A 17478-nucleotide genomic window follows, 5' to 3' on the forward strand; every position below is an offset into this window, starting at 1 on the left:
ATTTCAACCCTTAGGTCCCATTTTCATCAATGATTCAACAATCATTCTATTTTTCTATGCCAAACATGCATCTAGGTTTATTATGAATAAAACCCCAACTTTTGTAAAATTACACAAAAGCCCCAAACTTTCACAAAATTACCAAAACAAGCCCAACATCTCAAAATACCAAAATTTAAAGACAAAACCCATAGAGAGGAGTAGGATATCCCTACCTCGAAGTTTTAGCCCAAAAGGAGATGAAGACTCCAAGATCAACTTGCTCCAAATCCAAACTTTTTCAGATTAAGTCGAAGCTCTCAACGCCCTCTATCTTTTTAACAAAGGCCTTAGGCTAGATTCACACCCTAGGGAGATCAAATCTTAGAGAGAGTGCAAGTTTAGAGAGAGAGGGTGTCGGATTTAGGTTTTGCTCAAAGAAAGGGACTGAAAAAGTGATGTTTAAGACGCTGCTGTCCGCTGATATAAAACACGCTCGCTCGAGCGAAGGATTGGTCGCTCGAGCAACCAGACACAGAAAACTCTCGCTCGAGCCAAGAAGTTCTCGATCGAGCGAAGAAAAACCCAGACCGCTCGAGCCACGAAAATCTCGCTCGAGCCAGAAACTACAACTCTCAGGTCCAGAACCGGGGCAACACTACTCTCGCTCGAGCGACAGACTCCTCGCTCGAGCGAAGGACCAAAAATCTGGGCAGCAACACTAGGCTCCCAAGCACAACCAACCTGTAACAAACCTGCCCAACACATCCCATAATTCAAAATACAAAGTAAAGAGGATGCAAACAAGATAATAAACAACATCCAACATCCACGGACACATGTCCGGATCACTGTACAACAAGGGTAAACCCGGGATCGCTATAGAAGTTGCCTTTTCTTTTCCTTTAGACATTGCCTTGGCCTTTTCCTTTTCCTTTGCCAACCAAAAATAAACAAAATTTATTCAGAATACGAAAAAGAACATGTATTTATAGAATTTATTAAGATTACGAAAAAAGAATATGTTGAACTTGATATTTATACTTACCTTTGAATTGCGCATAATATTAAGATTGCACTCATCACGAATAACAACACCGATATTCCTAGTCTCGTGGAGGAATGGGCTTGCATGAGTAGGCCTACAAATATTTGTTGTGTACAAAATAAAATTTATAAAATAAAATCTTAACAATAAGAATATGTATTTGTAGAATTAAATACAATATTTTACCAATTCCTTTGTGAAGCTAAAGATGTGCTTGGCGAAGTAAGATGTGTAAACATTACTCCTTTCTGAGCCGATGGAGTATTAGTTGTGCTTGGTGGAATCAATTCTCTCGATCTCTCTCGTTCACGTCGCGAACGTTGTCCCAATTGATATGAAGAGCTTGCCTTATCATTTCTTTCGCGTTCTCACCGTGCACGTTGAGCCAATGCAGCTTTCGATATAACATTATTGTTATGTGCCTAAAACATGAAGATTAAGTTTATAAGATGCCTAAAATATGAATATTATCATCTCTTGTTTTATACTTTTCTCTTCATTTTTCATTTCTATTAATTTACTTTATCTTAATTCCCTTTCCTTCTGATATTTTATAAAAAAAATTGAAAACTTTTTCATTCTGTATCCCTCCTCCCCTCATTCTTTTTTTGTTCTATTCCTTTTTTCTTCTCTTGTAGATGTTCATGTCAATAGCAAAAAGCCAAAAAAGAATAATAATAATTCAAAACAAATATAATGTTTTTGTACAAATGCTATTTTAGCATGCTTCAAAAAAAACATTTCACAAATTTACATGAAACTGTTTACTATAAGAACAATATATGTCACTGTGCAAGTAGTATGTCAATTTTACATTTAAAAAATAAATATATAAATAATCAAGGTTCATGGTCCAAAATAAATATTTCAAAAAAAGAACTTTAAATGGAAATGTTGAAGAGCCATACTACTGAACATGCATTTTCCTTTCCCTTGCCCGAAACGGTGGTCTTTTCGTTTTTCTTCAACAATGCCTTGGCAATTTCCTTTTCTTTTGCCTACAAAAAATAAAGAAAATTTTTAAAGAATAAAGAAAATATATATATGTAGAAAGTTTTTTAAAAATATATAAATAAGAATATACGGTGTAGACGGTGTTTTGAATAAAAAATCTATATAATTAAATTGAGCCTACCCCTCGAACACGGATGACATTAAGGTCACGCTCATCACGGATAACAACATTAACATTTCTTTCTTGAAGAAATTGGACCTAAAAATACAAAAGAATTAGAGGTAAAAAAAAATAAAAAAAAATTATACATGTAAGAAAATGAGTAAAAGGAGTCAGTATTACAGTTCGACGTAGGTCTCCATCCATCTGTAAATTATAAGAAAAAAGCATTTTGTTATAAGGAATTAGATAAAAAAAATTATGAAAAGAAAAGAAAATTGACTTTTTCTTATAAGAAAAATGTTTTTTTTTTTCAAATAAATAAAAAAGAAAACAACTTACGTGACCAAAAATAGTAATGTTGTCCATAATTAGCGGTTGAAGATCAATGGTGTCTCAACCTGAAAGTGCTTGGTTATGTAAATTTGATAAAGATAACTGTATGAAGGCAAAATGAGGTTTAATAATTGCCATAAAGAAAAATTAATCGCTACAAAATTAACAACCTCCTAACATATTTTAGTTAACAACCTAGTTTAAGAAGTTCGTTTGTGCATGAATATCACAGATGGAGAAATTGAACTACTACAGGATAGAAGGAAAATTATAATTTTTTTATGTCTTCAATATACATTAAAAAGGATAGAAGAAAAATTAAATACTCTCATAGAAATCTTCATAATTTTTCTCTATTGGCCAAAATGTAGAACTATTGCAATACATGATTTTGTGGTTGATTCTATATAGTAACTTTGCACTGACAAAGGTTAATTCTTATGGATTTTATTGCCCATTTTTCCTACTAACAACTAAGTAAATTATAAAAAAATATAAATTATACTAATGAATAAAATTTTAGCAAAACTTAATTACAGAAATTTAATTACTAAATTTGCATTTTAAAATGTGAAAACAAAATAAGTAAAAAAATTACAATAAAAATTTATGAAAGGGCTCACTACACTGTAACTGGAAAATTACAAATACCTTTTGTATTATCTGTATAATTACAAATGCCTTTTTCAAAAAAGTATACTACACAATAGCTTATTTACTCCAAGGAGTAATGCTCTTATAAAAATTATTAAAAAATTATTAACATAAATTTTTAAAATAAGTTTAAGTTTTCTCAATAGTCCTGATAAACATCTAAAAAGTCTTTTTTTTTTTGTTTGAAAAATTCCATAAATAAAATTGAAAAAGCTAAATAAACTGGAGTCTTTTTAAAGAGAGAGAAGCCTAAACATTTTAAAATAGCAGTTCAATAAAAAACCAAATTAAAAACAAATCACTAAAAGCAAAAAAAATAAGGGTCATCAAATAAAAAGGGTTAACTTTTTAATGTTCCCTTTTCCTTTCAATCAACAAATTCCCTTTAAATCCTAAATCCAAATACAACCTAAGAGAGATGGAAAAAAAAAAAGAAAAAAAAGACCTATCATATTACAAAATTAAACTGTAGCAAAATCTTTGTAAAAATTAAAAAAAAAAAAAAAAGAATAGTTGTTTAGGCCCAAAAGTTAGACTTATTTTATAGGTCCAGTGATATGTTAAGAAGATGACTGGTTAATAATTAAATATTATCTAATTATCAACCCATCATCTTCTTAACACATCGCTGGGTGTATAAAATGGGTATAAAAAATGAACTTGTATATCATTATTATAAAAAAAAAAAAAAAGACATAAGTATTCACATAATTCATCATACATTCCAAAAAAAAAAAAAAAAGAGTATTCTCTAGAAATTGAACAGCTATATACCAAGATACATAACTATACACACTATATTAGACTTCTTTCTAAACCAAACATTAAAAGCTTAATGTGTAATCTAATTATTGAAAATTCAAAGACCAAACATGAAAATTCCAGGGCATTAAAGAAATCTAAGAGAGTTCATTCATTAATCCAGAACATTCATTAACACACTGCAATTCGAAAAAGAAAGCGAGGAATTAATAAAGAATTGCAAGGGAGAGACTTCCTAACCTGAGTATCTGCTTGAGAAGCAAAATTAAAGGAATCTGAGACAGAAGGATAAAAAGAAAAACACAATTAGTAAGAGCACTCCTCAACACTAAAAATGTACACGAATATATTTTCATATTTGACGAATAAGAATATGACCAGTAATGATTAATGAAAACCTCAACCCATTTGATTAAGATGAAATAAAAATGATTGTTGACATGAGATATAACTGTAAGAAGGCAGAGTGAGGTTTAATAATTGCCATAAAAAATAATTAATTGACACAGAATTACCTACTTTAAAAAGTCTTTTTTTTATAAAAAAAATCCAAAATTAATATTTACAAAGCTAAATTTAGAGAGAGAGAGAAGCGTAAACATTTTAAAATAGCAGTTCAATTAAGAAAACCAAATTAAAAACAGTTCACTAAAAGCAAAAAAAAAAAAATGGGTCATCAAATAAAAATAGTTAACTTTTTAATGTTTTCTTTTCCTTTCAATCAATAAATTCCCTTCAAATCCTAAATCCAAATTATAGCGATCCCGGGTTTACCCTTGTTATACCGTGATCCGGACATGTGTCCGTGGATGTTGGTAGTTGTTTATTATTTTGTTTACATCCTTTTACTTCGTATTTGAGTTATAGGATGTGTTGGGCGGATTTGTTTCAGGTTGGTTGAGTTTAGAAACCAAAACTAGTTGCCCAGATTTTTGGCCTGTACGCTCGAGCGGAGGTGTTGGCGCTCGAGCGGAGATTACACCCATTCAGTATTTTCCTGTGCAGCGTTGTACGCTCGAGCGTGGTATTGGCCGCTCGAGCGGGGTTGTCTGAGTGCCGCTCGAGCGTAGGGTTGGGAGCTCGAGCGGAGGTCTGGTTCTGCAAAAGTGCTGGGCGAGTGCATTCTGCGCTCGAGCGGGCGGTTGGACGCTCGAGCGGAAGTCTGTGAGTGGACGCTCGAGCGGGGTGTTTTACGCTCGAGCGGAGACCTGGGTTAAAGTCCCGAAATTGTGAGTTTTCAAATCACTTTTTCACTTTCTCTTCTCTCTCTTACTTTTCCAAAATCACCATTGTTGAGCCTCTCACTCTAGACTCTACCTTCTCTCTAGGTTTTGATCTAGTAGGAGTGATTTACTCACCTTTGGCCTTTACAAAAAAGTTGTTGATCGTCGAGGGCTTCATTTTAATCTGAAAATCTCGGGTTTTGGAGCACGTTGGGTTTTGTCGTCTTCTCCTTTGGGACTCCGAATTTGAGGTAGGGATATCCTACTCCTCTCTATGGGTTTTGTCTTTAAATTTTGGTATTTTGAGATGTTGGGCTTGGTTTGGTAATTTTGTGAAAGTTTGGGACTTTTGTGTAATTTTACAAAAGTTGGGGTTTTATTCATAATAAACCTAGATGCATGTTTGGCATGAAAAGAATGGAATGATTGTTGAATCATTGATGAAAATGGGACCTAAGGGTTGAAATGTTAATTATGGGAATTGCCCTAACTACATTGTTTAATTAATTGGGATAATTAATTGAGAAGAATGAAGAAATGAAATGTTGATTGAATATCCATTTGTGCATTTATTTTCTGTTTTAGAAATAACTGCTTTGGGCTATCGGTGGAGGATAGTCGTGATTGTTGTAGACAATGCATGATGATTAGGTAAACTGAAACTAATCAATGAAATGTGTCATGGAACTTGACGGTTGATAGAATACATTATTTGTATGTATTGGGTGATTGTATATAGAACCAATGTGTTTATATACGTTATGTGTAGAGGAGGAGATAGGGGATGTACTCCGCGGTTTAGGGGAAGATAGGGGATGTACCTCTAAACCGGATAGGTATTGGGAGGAGATAGGGGATGAACTCCGTAGACACAGCTCATATGCTTGTCTAGAGAAGTGAAGATAGAGCTCATATGCTTATCTTTGTGAAGTGTGGATACAGCTTGTATGCTTATCTGTGGATATTGTTGTTATACATATCTGTTGAGAATGTGGATATAGTTTTTATACTTATCTGAATGTGAGATATAGTTTTTATACATATCTGTGGAAATGATGATAGAGCTAGCATGCTTATCTGTTGTTAAAGGGAAAATGAAAAGTAATTGGGACTTGTAAGTCGTTGACATAAATATGTTATTTATGTGATTGTATCAGTGTTGACCAACTATCAATTGCTAATGTTTTAGTCATTGTCCATGGTTGGTTTAGTGTATTTCTACTGGGCTGTGGCTCACCCTATATGGGAACATCATTTTCAGGTGCAGGAAGCATGCCACCTCCAAGGACATAGCTGGGAGGCTAGTGGCGGACATACTTTTGTCGCTTAACTTTTGATGTATTACATGTAACTTCAAGCCTAGGGCTTAATGTGTAAACGAGTTAGTACTCTTTTGTTGTAACCAAGTGTTAACTTGGAAAGCTGTAAGCCTGTAGGGCATTTTGTTATGATGTTAACATGTAATATTTATGTAATGGAGCTCTAATGAATAAAGGAATATGGTTGGTTTATATGTAAATGCATGTCTTATCTGATGGGTTTAATGTTACTTTTTGAGGGCGTTACACAAATACAACCTAAGAGAGATGAAAAAAAAAAAAAAAAGACCTATTATATTAAAAAATTAAACTGTAACAAAATCTTTGTAAAAAATAAATAAATAATAGTTATTCAGACCCAAAAGTTAGGCCTACTTTTTAGGTCCAGTGATATGTCGAGAATCAACCAATCATCTTCTTGACACATCACTGGGTCTATAAAGTGGGTATAAAAAATGAACTTGTATATCATTATTTAAAAAAAAAAAAAAAGACATAAGCAATCACATAATTCATCATACATTCCAACTATTAAAAAAAAAAAAAACATAAGTATTCTCTAGAAATTTAACAATTATATACCATGATACATAACTATACACACTATATTAGACTTCTTTCTAAACCAAACATTATTTTCTTCATGCCTTCAGGCATGGGCATACCCTAGCACACACTATATTAGACTTCTTTCTAAACCAAACATTAAAAGCTTAATGTTTAATCTAATTATTGAAAATTCCAAGACCAGACATGAAAATTTCAAAGTATTAAAGAAATCTGAGAGAGTTCATTCATTAATCCAGAACATTCATTAACCCACTGCAATTTAAGAAAGAAAGTGAGGAACTAATAAAGAATTGCAAGGGAGAGACTTCCTAACCTGAGTATCTGCTTGAGAAGCAAAATTAAAGAAATCTGAGACAGAAGGATAAAAAGAAAAACACAATTAGTAAGAGCACTCCTCAACACTAAAAATGTACACGAATCTATTTTCATGTTTGACGCATAAAAATATGACCATTGATGATTAATGAAAACCTCAACCCATTTGATTAAGATGAAATAAAAATAATTGTTGACATGAAATATAACTGTAAGAAGGCAGAATGAGGTTTAATAATTGCTATAAAGAAAAATTAATCGACATAGAATTAGCAACCTCATAACATATTGTTAGAAATTGGGCGCCCATGAGGCATAACCCTTTTGAACTTGAACCTTTTGAACCTTATCCATGTAAGTTTGAATTTGAATTCAAAACTTATTTGGATGACCATTCAGGATATCTATATCTATCATATCAATAGATATGGATAGATGCATAGATAGATATTGGTTATATATCAGATTATATGATTATCTAATATATCAATATCAGTTATGTGGTTTTTACCCATAACCTTTTTTTCCAGACTCTCTCTCTGACTCTCTCCCATAAAACAACGATTAAGCCATTTTGCACTGTGACTTGTGTGGGTGATACTCATTTTGTAGTATCACTCCACTGCTGGGTTCGTTGTTCAGATTCTAGAAGCACGTGATTTACCCACAAGATTCTTCACTTCAGGCTCTACTAAAAGGTATGATTCAGATATTTTATCCGCTGCGTTATAATACTTTATGTTTTACATTGGTATCAGAGCCAATATGGGTATTTTCATGCTTATATTCATGATATATGCATGAATATTAATAGAGGAAGATGTTCACTTTCATTAGATTAAGAGCATAAAATACTTCATTTTTATGTTCATTAAATATCATTTTTAATGCCATAAATGTATTTATTTTGAAAAATGGAGTTCGGGAGTACTGAAATTAGACCAGAAAACACCCCGGAAGGCGGCGCGTGTGCCTCACGAGCCAGATGACACCGTCAGCGATGGGCACGCGCTACGACGCGCTGTCACGCGCTTCTATTCACCTCCACACACTGTCCGCGTTTTCACGCGCGCACCGTCCGCATTGCGCACGCGCGCGCCGAGCGCTGAACCACAACCTGAGCCGCGTGCTGCACCATCTGCTAAGCCGCGCCGTTTTTCCTCCGCGGCTTGGCTAGCTTGGCTGCTGGTATTAAGGCGCTGTTTGTTTTGTTTTAAATTCTGAATCGCGTTAAATGGTCATAATTAATTCGTTATAGCTTTGTTTTAAGCGCGGTTGGTACCGTTAGACTCAGAATTAAATTTTCTATCTTTTATAAAATTTTCAAAATTTTATGAAAATAAAAAATATTTTTCCTGAAATAATAATTCATTATTTCTGCTTTAAAATACATCTGGTGTTGCATGATTAAGTTTCTGGGGCTGAATTTTTTATTGTAGACTACTGTTATAGTTTACTATTTACTGGTATGTTTTTTTCATTTTACCAGATTCTGAAATATTTATTTCTAATTTTATGTGTGTTTATTAGATATTTAAAATTCCAGAAGATACCAAAAAATTTTCAGAAATTTTTAGAAGTGATATACTTTCAGTTATGGCATAATTTGAATATTAAATACAGCATATTGTTATTTTTTTGCCTAGAGTTTCTAATATGTTGTAATTAGAATAGCATATTAATTGTTATTTGTTTAAATTCCATTATTAATTGTGACATAACATGAGTTGGTTGTAAATCTATATTATGATGCTATTGTATGGAATTAAAAAAAATTATCATGCTTTTAGGCATGCCATAGTTAGTGGGAGGTTATTCGGTTAAGAGAAATCTTTGTAGATTAACTTCTGAAAACCAATATTTTGCGCATAAATTAAATTAAATTTTGGATAATTGTCACCTGTGGCGCAAGAGATGATTACAAGCATAGCGGATTTTCGATCTTGCGACTTATGTAATATTGTCACTATTTAATTTAGATTTTTGTGGCAAAATTATATTATGCTAATCAAATTAATCCCAATGCGAATTTCTCTCTAAATTGACTTAGCTTATGGAAGTTAATTGGTTGACCTAGACTTAGTAAAGATGTTTAATTATGAACAATGTAATCCTATTCTTTAGATGAGCAAAAGTCTTGAAAATTTTAGGTCAGACCTTAATTGAGCCAAAGTAAGGACACATGACTCAAAGTCGCCGTGGTTTGGTTGCCTTGTTTGGCACAATTAAAACTAATGTATACGCTATGGTTAACGGCATGCTACGTAGTTTTGATTGGCGAGTTTTGGAGTTATGAAATTACTAAGCCCTCAATAGATCTGTATATGATCTTGACTATTGAGCTGCGCGGATTGCTTTGTAATTTGACTTGTAATGATGTTGTATCATTGGATGAAGTAACATTCAAAGGTCACGTCATCCAAGAAATGCGAGCTTAAATGAATTAGTCATTAAGTGTAAGACGAGTAGCCAGTATGAGCAGTATTTTTGCTTTCTACCCAATTACTAGGAGTGGATGGAGCAAAATTTCATGCACTATAATAGTGTGCATTGAAGTATCACTTGAAGTTAAAAGATTAGCGCTTGGTAGCAGAAAAATCTATTAACACTAAGTGAAAAGATTAGCGCCAAGTGGTTGGAAAATGTATTTGCATTGCCAACTTGTCCAAGTCTGGACACTTACTGCTTCCACAGTTATGTGTGAGACATGAGGAGATGCTTCTTTGTATGATTCCTTAGCTAGGCTAACGCTTTTTGAATAACGTTTACCACTAAGCGCAAACGTTGCAATATAGTAATGAAAAGGTCAAGGCCGACAAGGTTGTTATGACTCTAAGAATTTGACGCATGGCTTGTGAAAGCATTGTGTTAAATTAGACTCTTTAGCCTAATTCGGGCTTAAGTTACTTCAGGAGCTGTCATAGATTGATAGCTTATTCTCTCCTTCTTGTGGATAGTAGAATTAATTACAAGTTGTTAGGTTTTTATTCTTGGCAACCCCGTTTGACAAAACTCCTTTAAGTTGTATTTTTTTTTGCACTTTTTATTTCAGTAAGGTTATGAGTGTTTAGATGTGAATCCAACCCGAATTGTGCCTTGCAGAGAAGTTTGTGATGTTAATACTTTCAAGATTGCCACTTCGCTGATTATGACGGGGATCGAGCTGCCCGGTCAACTTGCGGAGGTCCAGGGGACAGCGTCCTTTGGCGGGTCCGAGGCAGCGCCACAGTGGGGTCAAGGGGCAGCGCCCCTGAAGCAAAATGCAAAATTGCATTCAAAGTTACATGTTCGCCCTTGCTCGCTCGAGCGAAGGAATGCTCACTCGAGCGAAGACTGCGTCTGGCAAAAAACCTGAAAGAGATTAATGTACGCTCGAGCGAAGGGTGCGTGGCTCGAGCAAAGCCACTTATGGAAAACACGCGTTTTTGGTTCCTCGCTCGAGCGAGAGAGTCTTCGCTCGAGCGAGCATCGCGATTCAGATTTCTATAAGTACGTGATTTAGTCAGATTTTAGGATTACTTCTCCAGATCTTCTTCTTGGGTTCTAGGGTTTATATCTGGGGATATTTTACTGGTTTTCTTTGATGTTTTGATTGAGTATTCAACTCATGGTTTAAAGAGTATACATCAAAGGATTATTTGTTTGTTCTACACAAAAGTGAGATTTGTTCTTCGGTGGATTCTGAAGAATTCGAGCCTGAAGCTTTGGTGGATTCCGGAGTGGCTCATCATCAAGACAATTCCGAGGTAAAGACGGGGTTGGAAGAGGCACATAGAGGTTGGTTTAATTCGGGCGTGGATTCGCTAGGTAATTGAGAGTATACCTGTGTAATTCCTTTATATCTTCTTAGTAGATTGTTTTGTGGCTGTTGTCCGTGGTTTTTTTATCACAATTGGAGGTGTCCAATTGTGGTTTTTCCAAGTAAAATTGTTGTGTTGATTTGTCTTGATTGTTTAATTGGGATTGTTATATACTGCTTAAAATTGATACATAATCACAAATCAACATCTAGGGGATTTCTAGATTCTATGAAGCGAGAAATAGAAATGGCAAGAGGAGTATCATCATCTTTCAACTAGATGCAGTAAAGTGTATGGAGAATAAATTTAACTTGAAGGTGCAGGGGATTAACACTCACTAGTTAAATTTGTGACTTAGGCGCACTTGATATCTCCATGACATCTTTTTATGATCTAGTGAATATGAATTAGTCGTGAGTCATTACCTAGTTGGGCCTAAACCTTTTAAACTTGTCTTCGAGAACTCACACATTAAAATGATTGGAATTAGTTTATGACATTGGTCATGAACCGGTGGCTTATTATACTTAATCACATTAATGAGATGATAACACGATGGTTTGAGTAGGCCTTCTCGGGCTCACTCGCTTATGACATCCTGCTCTCATGTGAATGTGTAACTTTGTTCGCAATGGGTGCGCACAAGTAAGTAGGAAAGCCGTTAGAAGGTCATTTGTTTTGGCGCATTTAGTCCATTATGATATTTGTGACTAGATATGTATAAGGGCATGATAGCTAAGCCTCAATCTCGACACATTACGATACGCATCTGAGTCAAAACTATTTGATCTCCCATAAGTCAAAAGTTTTGACATGATTTTTGATATTGCACATATGAGGTCGAGATCAATTAGATAAGAGCTTTTGTGCTTTTAGTTTTGACCAAGGTGACGAGTATCTATTTGAGTTTTTTTTTAGAAAGCTCTGTGAAGAGAAATGGATGCTTAGAAAGTTGATTATTCCTAGTACTCAACAACACAATGGTGCAGTAGAGATATGGAATTAAATATTGTTAATGTTAGGTGGATAATGGCGCAAAATGTTTCCCAATTGGGAATTGCACTAGTTTGTTGCCTCTATCCCTAACTAATTGCCCTTCATATCAGTTTTTACACTCCATTTGAGTAATGGGTTAGCAGAGAGCCATCTATGGGCGATCTGTAACCGTTAAGCAGCTTATCTTTATTTTACTTCTCATAAGGTTGCGAAGTTAAGACCTAGGGTTCCGTAGCGCATTATTATATGCTGTCTTGTAAACACATAGGGTCATGTGGCGCATTATTGTATGCGGTCATGTAAACCCTCCAGGTCATGTGTATATAGGTAAGCAACTTTGTCTGAGTGTAACTAAGTCACATAAAGTTTTCTTAGTAAAGGTGACGTGAATAGAGTTTTTGGAACTCTATAAGATAGAGAATTCTAAGCATAGCGCTTTTATGTAGCCTAGTTGAGAATGGAAAGAAATTTCCAATATCTTAGGGACAGTGGGAGCGATGAGCCTACTAATAGATTACTCCATTAGAGAAGAATACCCTACATTCTTAGTTGCGTGGTAGCGAATTTGAAAATTTTTCATGTCATCACTGGGTGATTAAGAAGGAAACATTCATGATTGCTCCGCAAGATGATAAAGCGCCTAGGATAATGCCAAAGGCTCCAGTCCCCTGTTTTTAGAAAGTGGATCAATGTTGCGCAGTTTTAAGACAAAGTCTTTGAGGATTAACCATTTCTATAATTTGGTTAACTTTCCATTATGACGCGAAACTGTTCTAAAGTTATGCGTAATTTGGATAGTCATTGTTGAGGCATAAGGCTCGCTAGATACCGAAAAGTCGCACCATTGAGGAAAGTGTAGACCATGAGAAGACTTCCTCCTGGGGAGTGAGGTTATTTTGACTTAGGCTATGATTGACATAAGTTCGAAACATTGATTTGTGGACATTGTGACCCAACTTTCTCGTTAGAGAATTGAATAAGTAAATCCGTAGGGATTTACCTTCTACTTTTATGGTGAAAAGTTAGGAGTGCAAAAAGGTTGCTAGTTCCAATAAATCTTTTAAAGCCTAAAACAGTTATCCAAATAGTGGTTCTTAGATTTCGTCAAGCCATGATAGGCTAACGATGATCAATGAAGACCACTGAGGCATGATCAATGGTCCAAAAGAAGTTTTTCCTTACTTAGTCATTAGGAGCCAGGAATTTATAAGGTTGTCGCCACCTAGGGTGGGCAGTCCTCTATTTTAGATATGATGGACATGGGTGATGTAATTTATATGCTCGGATGTACGATCCTTAGGGATTGTTTTGAGAGAATTTTTTATTTGTCTTTGATGACTTACATAAGGAATATCCTAGAATGATTCTAGATACAAAATTGTAAGCCCATTGACTTACCTATCGGTAAAAGTCAGAGCCTTAGCTATTGAGTGAATCCTCAGATTGTCTTTGAGAGAAACAGATGACTTATATTCCTTGATCTTTTCTTTGTTGTGGGAGCCTAAAGTACGCTATGTGGGCGTATTCGGCATGATAAGTGTTATCTTTGGTAAATGGTCAACTGAGTTGTTTAGACATTGACCTTACTCATTAGATTGTGGATAGAATGCTTTACTAAGTAGTATATTAATTTGCTCCTTGTACGATTCAATGCGCTAGTTGGGCGCATCAAGAATGAACGCAAATTGGTCACCAAAATATCTTTAGAGAGGTAATTGCGCAAGAAGTAGGGATCTTGAACCACTTCATGTGAGGCGCAAATGGTGGATTCCGCTATATATGCTTATCGCAAGAGGTGCTGATAAGGCTTATGCTTGGAATCTAGAATTGCGCAGGCTGTGGTCATGTTTTTTAGATCGATCACTTATTTGTTGTGAGATGATGAGATGTTGACACTATTATGGTTTGTGTCATAATGATTAGCAGATGATGATGTCAACAGGCAAGTTTGGCTGACTCACACGAGCAATCGCTTTTGGCGCTTGGGAGCGAGCAAGGATGAGACTGGTAGTTTATTTTTTATTTGGAGCCAAGAAAGGCTTAAATTATCCACTATGCATGTCGCCTTGGTTACAACCAAGATGAGGTCGTGTTAAGGACCAAACGTGGATGTTAGTACCCACTTTCCATGTTGTGCCTGTTATGATTAGTCAGATGCGAGATCTCATTTAGCGCCTAGAAGGCGAGCAAATAGAGAATTCGGGTTAGGCGCTAGAAAGCGACTAGACTAAGATCTGTACGGTGTATCGAGTATGATGTCACTCTTTATAGAAGAGTTACTCCACCGTTGCTTGTATTCATACTATATGTGCTTGGCGACCGAGTAATGAGGTAAGAGAATGGATCCCTGTTTTCTTATCGTGTGAGTCTTACATATCATTATTAATATGACTTTCATTTATGTACCTTTTTATGACTTTTGACTATGTCATAAGATAAGGGGTTGATGTTCTGCTTCTTTGGTATGTTGCATGTGGTCATGTATGATTCGGCCTTAAGGGACATCACTAGGAAAGCGGTCAATCCTAAACTAAATGGCATGAAGGCAAATGGAAGATCATCTAATATTACACCACTGTTGTATATTCACTGCCGGCAACTCACATCGCTCTGTATGAGAGGCGGATTGAGTGTGAATATATTGCAAGAATTGAGAGGGTCAAACATGCACTTTTTGAGGGATTAGAGATGTTTTTTGGACTGGTGTAATTAGATGGGTCTGGGGTATATGAGACATTTTTTCTGTTCTTTTTGGGTTGATGTCTCTATGCTGGCTCATTTTGAGTTTCTAGTACAGAGCTCCCACATGCAGGTGTTCTCAACAGTCGCACGGTGCATTGGCTAGTATGAGATTGTTCATTTTTTGGGAGATTGAGATAGAGATGTGGCAGTGTCATGCCAACTCATGTGCAAGTGAGAGATGTTAGAAATTGGGCGCCCATGAGGCATGACCCTTTTGAACCTTTTTTACCTGAACCTTTTGAACCTTATCCATGTAAGTTTGAATTTGAATTCAAAACTTATTTGGATAACCATTCAGGATATCTATATCTATCATATCAATAGATATGGATAGATCCATAGATAGATATTGGTTATATATCAAATTATATGATTATCTAATATATCGATATCAGTTATGTGGTTTTTACCTATAACCTTTTTTCCCAGACTGTCTCTCTGACTCTCTTCCATAAAACAACGACCAAGCCATTTTGCACTGTGACTTGTGTGGGTGATACTCATTTTGTAGTGTCACTCCCTGCTGGGTTCGTTGTTTAGATTCTAGAAGCTCGTGATTTACCCACGAGATTCTTCACTCCAGGCTCTACTAAAAGGTATGATTCATATATTTTATCCGTTGCGTTATAATACTTTATGTTTTACACATATTTTAGTTAACAACCTATTTTAAGAAGTTCATCATTGCATGAACATCACAGATGGGGAAATTGAACTACTACAGGATAGAAGATAAATTATAATTTTTTAATGCCTTTAATATACATTAAAAATGATAGAAGAAAAATTAAATATTGTCATAGAAATCTTCATCATTTTTCTCTATTAGCCAAAATGTAGAACTATCGCAATAAATGATTTTGTGGTTGATTCTATATAATAATTTTGCATTGACAACAGTTAAATTCTTATGAATTGTATTACCCACTTTTCGTACTAACAACTAATATATACCACAAAAAAAAGTAAATAAATAAATTATAAAAAATATAAATCATACTACTAAGGCAAAATAAAATTTTAACAAAACTTCAATATAGAAATTTAATTACTAATTTTTCATTTTAAAATGTGAAAAAAAAAGAAGAGTAAAAGACTACAATAAAAATTTATAAAAAGTCTCACCACACTGTAACTGGATAAGTACAAATATCTTTTGCCTTATTTATATAATTACAAATGCCTTTTTCAATACTCTCATAAAAATTACACTACACAGTAGCTTATTTACTCCAATGAGTTACACGACATAGTAGCTTATTTGGTGAGTAAAAATATGACTATTGATAATTATGACCATTGATAATTAAAGAGAGTCTCAACCCATTTAACTAAGATGAAATAAAAATGATTCTTAACATGAAATCCATTTTTCCTTAACCCCTATTTGAGAGAGAGAGAGAGAGAGAGAGAGAGAGAGAGAAGTGGGTGTTGAAACCCAATTGATTATTAAAGAAAAAAACACAATACAAAATTTCATTTTGTATTGTGAAACATTTGAGACAATTGATAAAAATTTTAAAATTCTGACAAACTGTCATTTTGTCAACCCATGTTTGGTGAGTAAAAATATGACTATTGATAATTAAATAAAGTCTCAACCCATTTAACTAAGATGAAATAAAAATGATTCTTAATTTGAAATTCATTTTTCCTCAACCCCCATTTGATAGAGAGAGAGAAGTGGGTGTTGAAACCCAATTGATTATTAAACAAAAAACACAATACAGAATTTCATTTTATATTTTGAGACATTTGATAAAAATTGTAAAATGTTCAACATTTTTGTTTTTGCTATTAAAGCTCATCCTCAACAGCAGCATTTAATAGATTATAGGAGTTATTATCACCAAAAACATGGTGCAAAATAAAATGGGCTTTGGATTATGCAACAAAATAAAACAGGGTGCAAACAGCCCTATAATGCAACAAAATCAAAATCCATCATATTTTTAACCTATTTCAATATTTACAGAAATAGAAAGACACCCTTTAGTGTTTCAATTTCAGTGTGGTCCGAATATAATTGTCATTGGTAGGGTTCAATGAGATTTTTGCTTCAGAATTTTTTTTTAAAGAGAGTCTCAACCCATAAGATGAAATAAAAATGATTCTTAACATGAAATCCACTTTTCCTTAACCCCCATTTGATAGAGAGAGAGAAGTGGGTGTTGAAACCCAATTGATTATTAAAGAAAAAAAACACAATACAGAATTTTATTTTGTATTTTGAGACATTTGAGACATTTGATAAAATTTTAAAAATTCTGACAAACTGTCATTTTTTCAACCCATATTTGGTGAGTAAAAATATGACTATTGATAATTATGACCATTGATAATTATAGAGAGTCTCTACCCATTTAACTAAGATGAAATAAAAATGATTCTTAATTTGAAATCTATTTTTCCTTAACCCCCATTTGATAGAGAGAGAGAGAGAGAGAGAGAGAGAAGTGGGTGTTGAAACCCAATTGATTATTAAAGAAAAAAACACAATACAAAATTTTAACATTTGTTGAAACCCAATCTATTTTGTTTAACATTTGATAAAAATTTTAAAATGTTCAATATTTTTGTTTTTGCTATTAAAGCTCATCCTCAACAGCAGCATTTAATA

Source organism: Camellia sinensis, chromosome 10 (assembly GCF_055761805.1).
Source record: "Camellia sinensis isolate YWXY chromosome 10, ASM5576180v1, whole genome shotgun sequence".
In the NCBI taxonomy this organism is placed as follows: Eukaryota; Viridiplantae; Streptophyta; class Magnoliopsida; order Ericales; family Theaceae; genus Camellia; species Camellia sinensis.